General features: G+C 47.4%; 9 non-coding genes across 9 annotated transcripts; all 9 read right to left on the bottom strand.

The window, feature by feature from the left end:
• Positions 1–240: 240 nt before the first annotated feature.
• On the bottom strand, positions 241–312 carry TRNAP-UGG (transfer RNA proline (anticodon UGG)). Its single transcript has one exon. It is a non-coding gene; the product is annotated as a tRNA-Pro (tRNA).
• A 1,325-nt stretch (positions 313–1,637) lies between these two features.
• Positions 1,638–1,710, bottom strand: TRNAV-CAC (transfer RNA valine (anticodon CAC)). The gene has a single exon. It is a non-coding gene; the product is annotated as a tRNA-Val (tRNA).
• A 2,299-nt stretch (positions 1,711–4,009) lies between these two features.
• Positions 4,010–4,081, bottom strand: TRNAP-UGG (transfer RNA proline (anticodon UGG)). The gene has a single exon. It is a non-coding gene; the product is annotated as a tRNA-Pro (tRNA).
• A 1,311-nt stretch (positions 4,082–5,392) lies between these two features.
• Positions 5,393–5,465, bottom strand: TRNAV-CAC (transfer RNA valine (anticodon CAC)). The gene has a single exon. It is a non-coding gene; the product is annotated as a tRNA-Val (tRNA).
• A 1,790-nt stretch (positions 5,466–7,255) lies between these two features.
• On the bottom strand, positions 7,256–7,328 carry TRNAV-CAC (transfer RNA valine (anticodon CAC)). The gene has a single exon. It is a non-coding gene; the product is annotated as a tRNA-Val (tRNA).
• Positions 7,329–9,135: 1,807 nt separating this feature from the next.
• On the bottom strand, positions 9,136–9,208 carry TRNAV-CAC (transfer RNA valine (anticodon CAC)). Its single transcript has one exon. It is a non-coding gene; the product is annotated as a tRNA-Val (tRNA).
• A 420-nt stretch (positions 9,209–9,628) lies between these two features.
• Positions 9,629–9,700, bottom strand: TRNAP-UGG (transfer RNA proline (anticodon UGG)). Its single transcript has one exon. It is a non-coding gene; the product is annotated as a tRNA-Pro (tRNA).
• A 1,311-nt stretch (positions 9,701–11,011) lies between these two features.
• On the bottom strand, positions 11,012–11,084 carry TRNAV-CAC (transfer RNA valine (anticodon CAC)). The gene has a single exon. It is a non-coding gene; the product is annotated as a tRNA-Val (tRNA).
• A 1,790-nt stretch (positions 11,085–12,874) lies between these two features.
• On the bottom strand, positions 12,875–12,947 carry TRNAV-CAC (transfer RNA valine (anticodon CAC)). The gene has a single exon. It is a non-coding gene; the product is annotated as a tRNA-Val (tRNA).
• Positions 12,948–13,294: the final 347 nt, after the last annotated feature.

Raw genomic sequence — 13,294 nt, 5'->3', positions numbered from 1 at the left:
CAGAGGGAAGGACATATTTCCACTTTGAGATCGGACGGCCAAAACTCACAAGCAAATCAAGGAATGTTACTGAGAGCTAACAGAGAACACAAAGTGCTTGTCGCAAGGACATGGCACGCAAAGAGGTTCAGGAAGTGAATTGTTCATCGACTACTGCTTACCGAGAAAACCAGAGAGTCTGTCCAATGAAAATAACATTGAAAAAACAAAAAAAAGGAGCTCAAGTTAACCACCTTGATTGGGCTCGTCCGGGATTTGAACCCGGGATCTCTCGCACCCAAAGCGAGAATCATACCCCTAGACCAACGAGCCACGGTCCTTTGAGCATTTGACGGAATTGTCCTCAGCGTTTGCACCCCCCTTAGGATTCGAGGCCAAGAATGCCTATTCCTGAAGTTTGTTCCTGCCGCTGAAAGCCTTGTCGGTGTATGAGCCAAATGAATGCCCCAGTCGGCACGCTCTGACTGTCTTCACAGGTCTCCTCCTCATCCCGAAGGTTGGTGGCCCATTGACATCAGGGTGGAAGGTGCTTGCGATACACTGTTCCTTCCTTCCTTCCTTCCTTCCTTTATTCCTCTTATGCTGTTTATGTAATAAGAGGGGACGATACACAGAAGAGAGAAAGTGGCCCAACACACTAGACTAGCAGTCTTCTGATCAATCTGCAGCTGGCAAGGTGGGGGAGAGCCTTTATTTTGCACCTGCTGGGATCTGCATTGGCAGAAGCTCTGAGGGCTGGGCCTTTCCTTTTGCCTGTAAAAACAAAAAGCAGCCCTCCTCCCTCCAGCCCTGAGAGCATGGGCGTGACACTGGAAAAAGCAGCATCTCCCCTTTGGTAAAGATGACCATTGCACAGCTGCTCACTTAGAGCTCGATCGTGCTCGATCAGGCTCGATCAGGCGAGATATATTTAGGTCACCAGCAAAGTCTGTTCTCTTTTCTTGCGTAGGGTGAGCATTCACAGAGCCCAGCTTCGTTGACAAGAGTGCAAAAGGTGTATACTAAAAGCTTTCTGCTTTACTTGAGCGCCATGGCCGTTATTATATTTTGGCTGCTCCAAGCAATCTCTGTCCAGCCGATGCAAATTTCCAGCTCAAATTTTCCCAGCACTCAAAAAGTCCCTCCTCCCGCCAGCTCTGCTTTCAGGAAGTTCAGCAGAAGCAGTCCAACTTCTGTTCCCACTTCAGAGGAAAAGCTTTCTCGGGCCAGAGAAAGCCAGGGAATCACTGTACCGGCAAGTGCATTTCTTACAACTGGTAATCCCTCAGAACACAGAAATGAAGAAGCTGTATATGAAAATGTATTATTTCTTTGGTACACTAACCTATGTAACTAATATGGACCATTTCAGAGGACGGAGCGGACCCAACTGTGATCCCAGAGACCCAAATACCCAGCAGTAGGGAAAATAAATCCTCTCTGTGCTCTGCAACATTACATACACAAAATGCAAGCGCGTGCATTTTTTTATTGGCCCCATATACAGAATACATGTGAGGATGCTTGCCTTCCCAGTGTATTTCTCAAGCTCTTGAGAGCATATGCTATTTCCATGGGAACGCAAATAAGTTCATACTTTACATTTGTGTGTGACAAAAGGGGAAAAAAACTATTTTGTGTAAAATGCCAGCAGAGAGTGTTTCTGCCCGGTCTCGAACCGGGGACCTTTCGCGTGTGAGGCGAATGTGATAACCACTACACTACAGAAACAGCTGCTTGCTCACCTTTGTAGGGACTGGGAGAACAGGTGCAAAGGGCAGTGCAAGTGGACCTGCTTAAAGACTAATCAAATGCCTTGCGCCTGAAGCTCACACAATCCAGCCTAAAACATACGTCCTATCAAGCATGCGCACATATACAAGTATGCCAGCTGAGGGCCTATGCAGCGTACAGAGGGAAGGACATATTTCCACTTTGAGATCGGACGGCCAAAACTCACAAGCAAATCAAGGAATGTTACTGAGAGCTAACAGAGAACACAAAGTGCTTGTCGCAAGGACATGGCACGCAAAGAGGTTCAGGAAGTGAATTGTTCATCGACTACTGCTTACCGAGAAAACCAGAGAGTCTGTCCAATGAAAATAACATTGAAAAAACAAAAAAAAGGAGCTCAAGTTAACCACCTTGTTTGGGCTCGTCCGGAATTTGAACCCGGGACCTCTCGCACCCAAAGCGAGAATCATACCCCTAGACCAACGAGCCACGGTCCTTTGAGCATTTGACGGAATTGTCCTCAGCGTTTGCACCCCCCTTAGGATTCGAGGCCAAGAATGCCTATTCCTGAAGTTTGTTCCTGCCGCTGAAAGCCTTGTCGGTGTATGAGCCAAATGAATGCCCCAGTCGGCACGCTCTGACTGTCTTCACAGGTCTCCTCCTCATCCCGAAGGTTGGTGGCCCATTGACATCAGGGTGGAAGGTGCTTGCGATACACTGTTCCTTCCTTCCTTCCTTCCTTCCTTTATTCCTCTTATGCTGTTTATGTAATAAGAGGGGACGATACACAGAAGAGAGAAAGTGGCCCAACACACTAGACTAGCAGTCTTCTGATCAATCTGCAGCTGGCAAGGTGGGGGAGAGCCTTTATTTTGCACCTGCTGGGATCTGCATTGGCAGAAGCTCTGAGGGCTGGGCCTTTCCTTTTGCCTGTAAAAACAAAAAGCAGCCCTCCTCCCTCCAGCCCTGAGAGCATGGGCGTGACACTGGAAAAAGCAGCATCTCCCCTTTGGTAAAGATGACCATTGCACAGCTGCTCACTCAGAGCTCGATCGTGCTCGATCAGGCGAGATATATTTAGGTCACCAGCAAAGTCTGTTCTCTTTTCTTGCGTAGGGTGAGCATTCACAGAGCCCAGCTTCGTTGACAAGAGTGCAAAAGGTGTATACTAAAAGCTTTCTGCTTTACTTGAGCGCCATGGACGTTATTATATTTTGGCTGCTCCAAGCAATCTCTGTCCAGCCGATGCAAATTTCCAGCTCAAATTTTCCCAGCACTCAAAAAGTCCCTCCTCCCGCCAGCTCTGCTTTCAGGAAGTTCAGCAGAAGCAGTCCAACTTCTGTTCCCACTTCAGAGGAAAAGCTTTCTCGGGCCAGAGAAAGCCAGGGAATCACTGTACCGGCAAGTGCATTTCTTACAACTGGTAATCCCTCAGAACACAGAAATGAAGAAGCTGTATATGAAAATGTATTATTTCTTTGGTACACTAACCTATGTAACTAATATGGACCATTTCAGAGGACGGAGCGGACCCAACTGTGATCCCAGAGACCCAAATACCCAGCAGTAGGGAAAATAAATCCTCTCTGTGCTCTGCAACATTACATACACAAAATGCAAGCGCGTGCATTTTTTTATTGGCCCCATATACAGAATACATGTGAGGATGCTTGCCTTCCCAGTGTATTTCTCAAGCTCTTGAGAGCATATGCTATTTCCATGAGAACGCAAATAAGTTCATACTTTACATTTGTGTGTGACAAAAGGGGAAAAAAACTATTTTGTGTAAAATGCCAGCAGAGAGTGTTTCTGCCCGGTCTCAACCGGGGACCTTTCGCGTGTGAGGCGAACGTGATAACCACTACACTACAGAAACAGCTGCTTGCTCACCTTTGTAGGGACTGGGAGAACAGGTGCAAAGGGCAGTGCAAGTGGACCTGCTTAAAGACTAATCAAATGCCTTGCGCCTGAAGCTCCCACAATCCAGCCTAAAACATACGTCCTATCAAGCATGCGCACATATACAAGTATGCCAGCTGAGGGCCTATGCAGCGTACAGAGGGAAGGACATATTTCCACTTTGAGATCGGACGGCCAAAACTCACAAGCAAATCAAGGAATGTTACTGAGAGCTAACAGAGAACACAAAGTGCTTGTCGCAAGGACATGGCACGCAAAGAGGTTCAGGAAGTGAATTGTTCATCGACTACTGCTTACCGAGAAAACCAGAGAGTCTGTCCAATGAAAATAACATTGAAAAAACAAAAAAAAGGAGCTCAAGTTAACCACCTTGTTTGGGCTCGTCCGGGATTTGAACCCGGGACCTCTCGCACCCAAAGCGAGAATCATACCCCTAGACCAACGAGCCACGGTCCTTTGAGCATTTGACGGAATTGTCCTCAGCGTTTGCACCCCCCTTAGGATTCGAGGCCAAGAATGCCTATTCCTGAAGTTTGTTCCTGCCGCTGAAAGCCTTGTCGGTGTATGAGCCAAATGAATGCCCCAGTCGGCACGCTCTGACTGTCTTCACAGGTCTCCTCCTCATCCCGAAGGTTGGTGGCCCATTGACATCAGGGTGGAAGGTGCTTGCGATACACTGTTCCTTCCTTCCTTCCTTCCTTTATTCCTCTTATGCTGTTTATGTAATAAGAGGGGACGATACACAGAAGAGAGAAAGTGGCCCAACACACTAGACTAGCAGTCTTCTGATCAATCTGCAGCTGGCAAGGTGGGGGAGAGCCTTTATTTTGCACCTGCTGGGATCTGCATTGGCAGAAGCTCTGAGGGCTGGGCCTTTCCTTTTGCCTGTAAAAACAAAAAGCAGCCCTCCTCCCTCCAGCCCTGAGAGCATGGGCGTGACACTGGAAAAAGCAGCATCTCCCCTTTGGTAAAGATGACCATTGCACAGCTGCTCACTCAGAGCTCGATCGTGCTCGATCAGGCGAGATATATTTAGGTCACCAGCAAAGTCTGTTCTCTTTTCTTGCGTAGGGTGAGCATTCACAGAGCCCAGCTTCGTTGACAAGAGTGCAAAAGGTGTATACTAAAAGCTTTCTGCTTTACTTGAGCGCCATGGACGTTATTATATTTTGGCTGCTCCAAGCAATCTCTGTCCAGCCGATGCAAATTTCCAGCTCAAATTTTCCCAGCACTCAAAAAGTCCCTCCTCCCGCCAGCTCTGCTTTCAGGAAGTTCAGCAGAAGCAGTCCAACTTCTGTTCCCACTTCAGAGGAAAAGCTTTCTCGGGCCAGAGAAAGCCAGGGAATCACTGTACCGGCAAGTGCATTTCTTACAACTGGTAATCCCTCAGAACACAGAAATGAAGAAGCTGTATATGAAAATGTATTATTTCTTTGGTACACTAACCTATGTAACTAATATGGACCATTTCAGAGGACGGAGCGGACCCAACTGTGATCCCAGAGACCCAAATACCCAGCAGTAGGGAAAATAAATCCTCTCTGTGCTCTGCAACATTACATACACAAAATGCAAGCGCGTGCATTTTTTTATTGGCCCCATATACAGAATACATGTGAGGATGCTTGCCTTCCCAGTGTATTTCTCAAGCTCTTGAGAGCATATGCTATTTCCATGAGAACGCAAATAAGTTCATACTTTACATTTGTGTGTGACAAAAGGGGAAAAAAACTATTTTGTGTAAAATGCCAGCAGAGAGTGTTTCTGCCCGGTCTCGAACCGGGGACCTTTCGCGTGTGAGGCGAACGTGATAACCACTACACTACAGAAACAGCTGCTTGCTCACCTTTGTAGGGACTGGGAGAACAGGTGCAAAGGGCAGTGCAAGTGGACCTGCTTAAAGACTAATCAAATGCCTTGCGCCTGAAGCTCACACAATCCAGCCTAAAACATACGTCCTATCAAACATGCGCACATATACAAGTATGCCAGCTGAGGGCCTATGCAGCGTACAGAGGGAAGGACACATTTCCACTTTGAGATCGGACGGCCAAAACTCACAAGCAAATCAAGGAATGTTACTGAGAGCTAACAGAGAACACAAAGTGCTTGTCGCAAGGACATGGCACGCAAAGAGGTTCAGGAAGTGAATTGTTCATCGACTACTGCTTACCGAGAAAACCAGAGAGTCTGTCCAATGAAAATAACATTGAAAAAACAAAAAAAAGGAGCTCAAGTTAACCACCTTGATTGGGCTCGTCCGGGACCTCTCGCACCCAAAGCGAGAATCATACCCCTAGACCAACGAGCCACGGTCCTTTGAGCATTTGACGGAATTGTCCTCAGCGTTTGCACCCCCCTTAGGATTCGAGGCCAAGAATGCCTATTCCTGAAGTTTGTTCCTGCCGCTGAAAGCCTTGTCGGTGTATGAGCCAAATGAATGCCCCAGTCGGCACGCTCTGACTGTCTTCACAGGTCTCCTCCTCATCCCGAAGGTTGGTGGCCCATTGACATCAGGGTGGAAGGTGCTTGCGATACACTGTTCCTTCCTTCCTTCCTTCCTTTATTCCTCTTATGCTGTTTATGTAATAAGAGGGGACGATACACAGAAGAGAGAAAGTGGCCCAACACACTAGACTAGCAGTCTTCTGATCAATCTGCAGCTGGCAAGGTGGGGGAGAGCCTTTATTTTGCACCTGCTGGGATCTGCATTGGCAGAAGCTCTGAGGGCTGGGCCTTTCCTTTTGCCTGTAAAAACAAAAAGCAGCCCTCCTCCCTCCAGCCCTGAGAGCATGGGCGTGACACTGGAAAAAGCAGCATCTCCCCTTTGGTAAAGATGACCATTGCACAGCTGCTCACTCAGAGCTCGATCGTGCTCGATCAGGCGAGATATATTTAGGTCACCAGCAAAGTCTGTTCTCTTTTCTTGCGTAGGGTGAGCATTCACAGAGCCCAGCTTCGTTGACAAGAGTGCAAAAGGTGTATACTAAAAGCTTTCTGCTTTACTTGAGCGCCATGGCCGTTATTATATTTTGGCTGCTCCAAGCAATCTCTGTCCAGCCGATGCAAATTTCCAGCTCAAATTTTCCCAGCACTCAAAAAGTCCCTCCTCCCGCCAGCTCTGCTTTCAGGAAGTTCAGCAGAAGCAGTCCAACTTCTGTTCCCACTTCAGAGGAAAAGCTTTCTCGGGCCAGAGAAAGCCAGGGAATCACTGTACCGGCAAGTGCATTTCTTACAACTGGTAATCCCTCAGAACACAGAAATGAAGAAGCTGTATATGAAAATGTATTATTTCTTTGGTACACTAACCTATGTAACTAATATGGACCATTTCAGAGGACGGAGCGGACCCAACTGTGATCCCAGAGACCCAAATACCCAGCAGTAGGGAAAATAAATCCTCTCTGTGCTCTGCAACATTACATACACAAAATGCAAGCGCGTGCATTTTTTTATTGGCCCCATATACAGAATACATGTGAGGATGCTTGCCTTCCCAGTGTATTTCTCAAGCTCTTGAGAGCATATGCTATTTCCATGAGAACGCAAATAAGTTCATACTTTACATTTGTGTGTGACAAAAGGGGAAAAAAACTATTTTGTGTAAAATGCCAGCAGAGAGTGTTTCTGCCCGGTCTCGAACCGGGGACCTTTCGCGTGTGAGGCGAATGTGATAACCACTACACTACAGAAACAGCTGCTTGCTCACCTTTGTAGGGACTGGGAGAACAGGTGCAAAGGGCAGTGCAAGTGGACCTGCTTAAAGACTAATCAAATGCCTTGCGCCTGAAGCTCACACAATCCAGCCTAAAACATACGTCCTATCAAGCATGCGCACATATACAAGTATGCCAGCTGAGGGCCTATGCAGCGTACAGAGGGAAGGACATATTTCCACTTTGAGATCGGACGGCCAAAACTCACAAGCAAATCAAGGAATGTTACTGAGAGCTAACAGAGAACACAAAGTGCTTGTCGCAAGGACATGGCACGCAAAGAGGTTCAGGAAGTGAATTGTTCATCGACTACTGCTTACCGAGAAAACCAGAGAGTCTGTCCAATGAAAATAACATTGAAAAAACAAAAAAAAGGAGCTCAAGTTAACCACCTTGTTTGGGCTCGTCCGGAATTTGAACCCGGGACCTCTCGCACCCAAAGCGAGAATCATACCCCTAGACCAACGAGCCACGGTCCTTTGAGCATTTGACGGAATTGTCCTCAGCGTTTGCACCCCCCTTAGGATTCGAGGCCAAGAATGCCTATTCCTGAAGTTTGTTCCTGCCGCTGAAAGCCTTGTCGGTGTATGAGCCAAATGAATGCCCCAGTCGGCACGCTCTGACTGTCTTCACAGGTCTCCTCCTCATCCCGAAGGTTGGTGGCCCATTGACATCAGGGTGGAAGGTGCTTGCGATACACTGTTCCTTCCTTCCTTCCTTCCTTCCTTTATTCCTCTTATGCTGTTTATGTAATAAGAGGGGACGATACACAGAAGAGAGAAAGTGGCCCAACACACTAGACTAGCAGTCTTCTGATCAATCTGCAGCTGGCAAGGTGGGGGAGAGCCTTTATTTTGCACCTGCTGGGATCTGCATTGGCAGAAGCTCTGAGGGCTGGGCCTTTCCTTTTGCCTGTAAAAACAAAAAGCAGCCCTCCTCCCTCCAGCCCTGAGAGCATGGGCGTGACACTGGAAAAAGCAGCATCTCCCCTTTGGTAAAGATGACCATTGCACAGCTGCTCACTCAGAGCTCGATCGTGCTCGATCAGGCGAGATATATTTAGGTCACCAGCAAAGTCTGTTCTCTTTTCTTGCGTAGGGTGAGCATTCACAGAGCCCAGCTTCGTTGACAAGAGTGCAAAAGGTGTATACTAAAAGCTTTCTGCTTTACTTGAGCGCCATGGACGTTATTATATTTTGGCTGCTCCAAGCAATCTCTGTCCAGCCGATGCAAATTTCCAGCTCAAATTTTCCCAGCACTCAAAAAGTCCCTCCTCCCGCCAGCTCTGCTTTCAGGAAGTTCAGCAGAAGCAGTCCAACTTCTGTTCCCACTTCAGAGGAAAAGCTTTCTCGGGCCAGAGAAAGCCAGGGAATCACTGTACCGGCAAGTGCATTTCTTACAACTGGTAATCCCTCAGAACACAGAAATGAAGAAGCTGTATATGAAAATGTATTATTTCTTTGGTACACTAACCTATGTAACTAATATGGACCATTTCAGAGGACGGAGCGGACCCAACTGTGATCCCAGAGACCCAAATACCCAGCAGTAGGGAAAATAAATCCTCTCTGTGCTCTGCAACATTACATACACAAAATGCAAGCGCGTGCATTTTTTTATTGGCCCCATATACAGAATACATGTGAGGATGCTTGCCTTCCCAGTGTATTTCTCAAGCTCTTGAGAGCATATGCTATTTCCATGAGAACGCAAATAAGTTCATACTTTACATTTGTGTGTGACAAAAGGGGAAAAAAACTATTTTGTGTAAAATGCCAGCAGAGAGTGTTTCTGCCCGGTCTCGAACCGGGGACCTTTCGCGTGTGAGGCGAACGTGATAACCACTACACTACAGAAACAGCTGCTTGCTCACCTTTGTAGGGACTGGGAGAACAGGTGCAAAGGGCAGTGCAAGTGGACCTGCTTAAAGACTAATCAAATGCCTTGCGCCTGAAGCTCCCACAATCCAGCCTAAAACATACGTCCTATCAAGCATGCGCACATATACAAGTATGCCAGCTGAGGGCCTATGCAGCGTACAGAGGGAAGGACATATTTCCACTTTGAGATCGGACGGCCAAAACTCACAAGCAAATCAAGGAATGTTACTGAGAGCTAACAGAGAACACAAAGTGCTTGTCGCAAGGACATGGCACGCAAAGAGGTTCAGGAAGTGAATTGTTCATCGACTACTGCTTACCGAGAAAACCAGAGAGTCTGTCCAATGAAAATAACATTGAAAAAACAAAAAAAAGGAGCTCAAGTTAACCACCTTGTTTGGGCTCGTCCGGGATTTGAACCCGGGACCTCTCGCACCCAAAGCGAGAATCATACCCCTAGACCAACGAGCCACGGTCCTTTGAGCATTTGACGGAATTGTCCTCAGCGTTTGCACCCCCCTTAGGATTCGAGGCCAAGAATGCCTATTCCTGAAGTTTGTTCCTGCCGCTGAAAGCCTTGTCGGTGTATGAGCCAAATGAATGCCCCAGTCGGCACGCTCTGACTGTCTTCACAGGTCTCCTCCTCATCCCGAAGGTTGGTGGCCCATTGACATCAGGGTGGAAGGTGCTTGCGATACACTGTTCCTTCCTTCCTTCCTTCCTTTATTCCTCTTATGCTGTTTATGTAATAAGAGGGGACGATACACAGAAGAGAGAAAGTGGCCCAACACACTAGACTAGCAGTCTTCTGATCAATCTGCAGCTGGCAAGGTGGGGGAGAGCCTTTATTTTGCACCTGCTGGGATCTGCATTGGCAGAAGCTCTGAGGGCTGGGCCTTTCCTTTTGCCTGTAAAAACAAAAAGCAGCCCTCCTCCCTCCAGCCCTGAGAGCATGGGCGTGACACTGGAAAAAGCAGCATCTCCCCTTTGGTAAAGATGACCATTGCACAGCTGCTCACTCAGAGCTCGATCGTGCTCGATCAGGCGAGATATATTTAGGTCACCAGCAAAGTCTGTTCTCTTTTCTTGCGTAGGGTGAGCATTCACAGAGCCCAGCTTCGTTGACAAGAGTGCAAAAGGTGTATACTAAAAGCTTTCTGCTTTACTTGAGCGCCATGGACGTTATTATATTTTGGCTGCTCCAAGCAATCTCTGTCCAGCCGATGCAAATTTCCAGCTCAAATTTTCCCAGCACTCAAAAAGTCCCTCCTCCCGCCAGCTCTGCTTTCAGGAAGTTCAGCAGAAGCAGTCCAACTTCTGTTCCCACTTCAGAGGAAAAGCTTTCTCGGGCCAGAGAAAGCCAGGGAATCACTGTACCGGCAAGTGCATTTCTTACAACTGGTAATCCCTCAGAACACAGAAATGAAGAAGCTGTATATGAAAATGTATTATTTCTTTGGTACACTAACCTATGTAACTAATATGGACCATTTCAGAGGACGGAGCGGACCCAACTGTGATCCCAGAGACCCAAATACCCAGCAGTAGGGAAAATAAATCCTCTCTGTGCTCTGCAACATTACATACACAAAATGCAAGCGCGTGCATTTTTTTATTGGCCCCATATACAGAATACATGTGAGGATGCTTGCCTTCCCAGTGTATTTCTCAAGCTCTTGAGAGCATATGCTATTTCCATGAGAACGCAAATAAGTTCATACTTTACATTTGTGTGTGACAAAAGGGGAAAAAAACTATTTTGTGTAAAATGCCAGCAGAGAGTGTTTCTGCCCGGTCTCGAACCGGGGACCTTTCGCGTGTGAGGCGAACGTGATAACCACTACACTACAGAAACAGCTGCTTGCTCACCTTTGTAGGGACTGGGAGAACAGGTGCAAAGGGCAGTGCAAGTGGACCTGCTTAAAGACTAATCAAATGCCTTGCGCCTGAAGCTCACACAATCCAGCCTAAAACATACGTCCTATCAAACATGCGCACATATACAAGTATGCCAGCTGAGGGCCTATGCAGCGTACAGAGGGAAGGACACATTTCCACTTTGAGATCGGACGGCCAAAACTCACAAGCAAATCAAGGAATGTTACTGAGAGCTAACAGAGAACACAAAGTGCTTGTCGCAAGGACATGGCACGCAAAGAGGTTCAGGAATTGAATTGTTCATCGACTACTGCTTACCGAGAAAACCAGAGAGTCTGTCCAATGAAAATAACATTGAAAAAACAAAAAAAAGGAGCTCAAGTTAACCACCTTGATTGGGCTCGTCCGGGACCTCTCGCACCCAAAGCGAGAATCATACCCCTAGACCAACGAGCCACGGTCCTTTGAGCATTTGACGGAATTGTCCTCAGCGTTTGCACCCCCCTTAGGATTCGAGGCCAAGAATGCCTATTCCTGAAGTTTGTTCCTGCCGCTGAAAGCCTTGTCGGTGTATGAGCCAAATGAATGCCCCAGTCGGCACGCTCTGACTGTCTTCACAGGTCTCCTCCTCATCCCGAAGGTTGGTGGCCCATTGACATCAGGGTGGAAGGTGCTTGCGATACACTGTTCCTTCCTTCCTTCCTTCCTTTATTCCTCTTATGCTGTTTATGTAATAAGAGGGGACGATACACAGAAGAGAGAAAGTGGCCCAACACACTAGACTAGCAGTCTTCTGATCAATCTGCAGCTGGCAAGGTGGGGGAGAGCCTTTATTTTGCACCTGCTGGGATCTGCATTGGCAGAAGCTCTGAGGGCTGGGCCTTTCCTTTTGCCTGTAAAAACAAAAAGCAGCCCTCCTCCCTCCAGCCCTGAGAGCATGGGCGTGACACTGGAAAAAGCAGCATCTCCCCTTTGGTAAAGATGACCATTGCACAGCTGCTCACTCAGAGCTCGATCGTGCTCGATCAGGCGAGATATATTTAGGTCACCAGCAAAGTCTGTTCTCTTTTCTTGCGTAGGGTGAGCATTCACAGAGCCCAGCTTCGTTGACAAGAGTGCAAAAGGTGTATACTAAAAGCTTTCTGCTTTACTTGAGCGCCATGGCCGTTATTATATTTTGGCTGCTCCAAGCAATCTCTGTCCAGCCGATGCAAATTTCCAGCTCAAATTTTCCCAGCACTCAAAAAGTCCCTCCTCCCGCCAGCTCTGCTTTCAGGAAGTTCAGCAGAAGCAGTCCAACTTCTGTTCCCACTTCAGAGGAAAAGCTTTCTCGGGCCAGAGAAAGCCAGGGAATCACTGTACCGGCAAGTGCATTTCTTACAACTGGTAATCCCTCAGAACACAGAAATGAAGAAGCTGTATATGAAAATGTATTATTTCTTTGGTACACTAACCTATGTAACTAATATGGACCATTTCAGAGGACGGAGCGGACCCAACTGTGATCCCAGAGACCCAAATACCCAGCAGTAGGGAAAATAAATCCTCTCTGTGCTCTGCAACATTACATACACAAAATGCAAGCGCGTGCATTTTTTTATTGGCCCCATATACAGAATACATGTGAGGATGCTTGCCTTCCCAGTGTATTTCTCAAGCTCTTGAGAGCATATGCTATTTCCATGAGAACGCAAATAAGTTCATACTTTACATTTGTGTGTGACAAAAGGGGAAAAAAACTATTTTGTGTAAAATGCCAGCAGAGAGTGTTTCTGCCCGGTCTCGAACCGGGGACCTTTCGCGTGTGAGGCGAACGTGATAACCACTACACTACAGAAACAGCTGCTTGCTCACCTTTGTAGGGACTGGGAGAACAGGTGCAAAGGGCAGTGCAAGTGGACCTGCTTAAAGACTAATCAAATGCCTTGCGCCTGAAGCTCACACAATCCAGCCTAAAACATACGTCCTATCAAGCATGCGCACATATACAAGTATGCCAGCTGAGGGCCTATGCAGCGTACAGAGGGAAGGACATATTTCCACTTTGAGATCGGACGGCCAAAACTCACAAGCAAATCAAGGAATGTTACTGAGAGCTAACAGAGAACACAAAGTGCTTGTCGCAAGGACATGGCACGCAAAGAGGTTCAGGAAGTGAATTGTTCATCGACTACTGCTTACCGAGAA

This window comes from Ambystoma mexicanum, chromosome 2q, assembly GCF_040938575.1.
Source record: "Ambystoma mexicanum isolate Mex_15411 chromosome 2q, UKY_AmexF1_1, whole genome shotgun sequence".
In the NCBI taxonomy this organism is placed as follows: domain Eukaryota; kingdom Metazoa; phylum Chordata; class Amphibia; order Caudata; family Ambystomatidae; genus Ambystoma; species Ambystoma mexicanum.
Note: the sequence above shows the minus strand (reverse complement) of the source record. Positions and strands in the feature narration are given on the sequence as shown.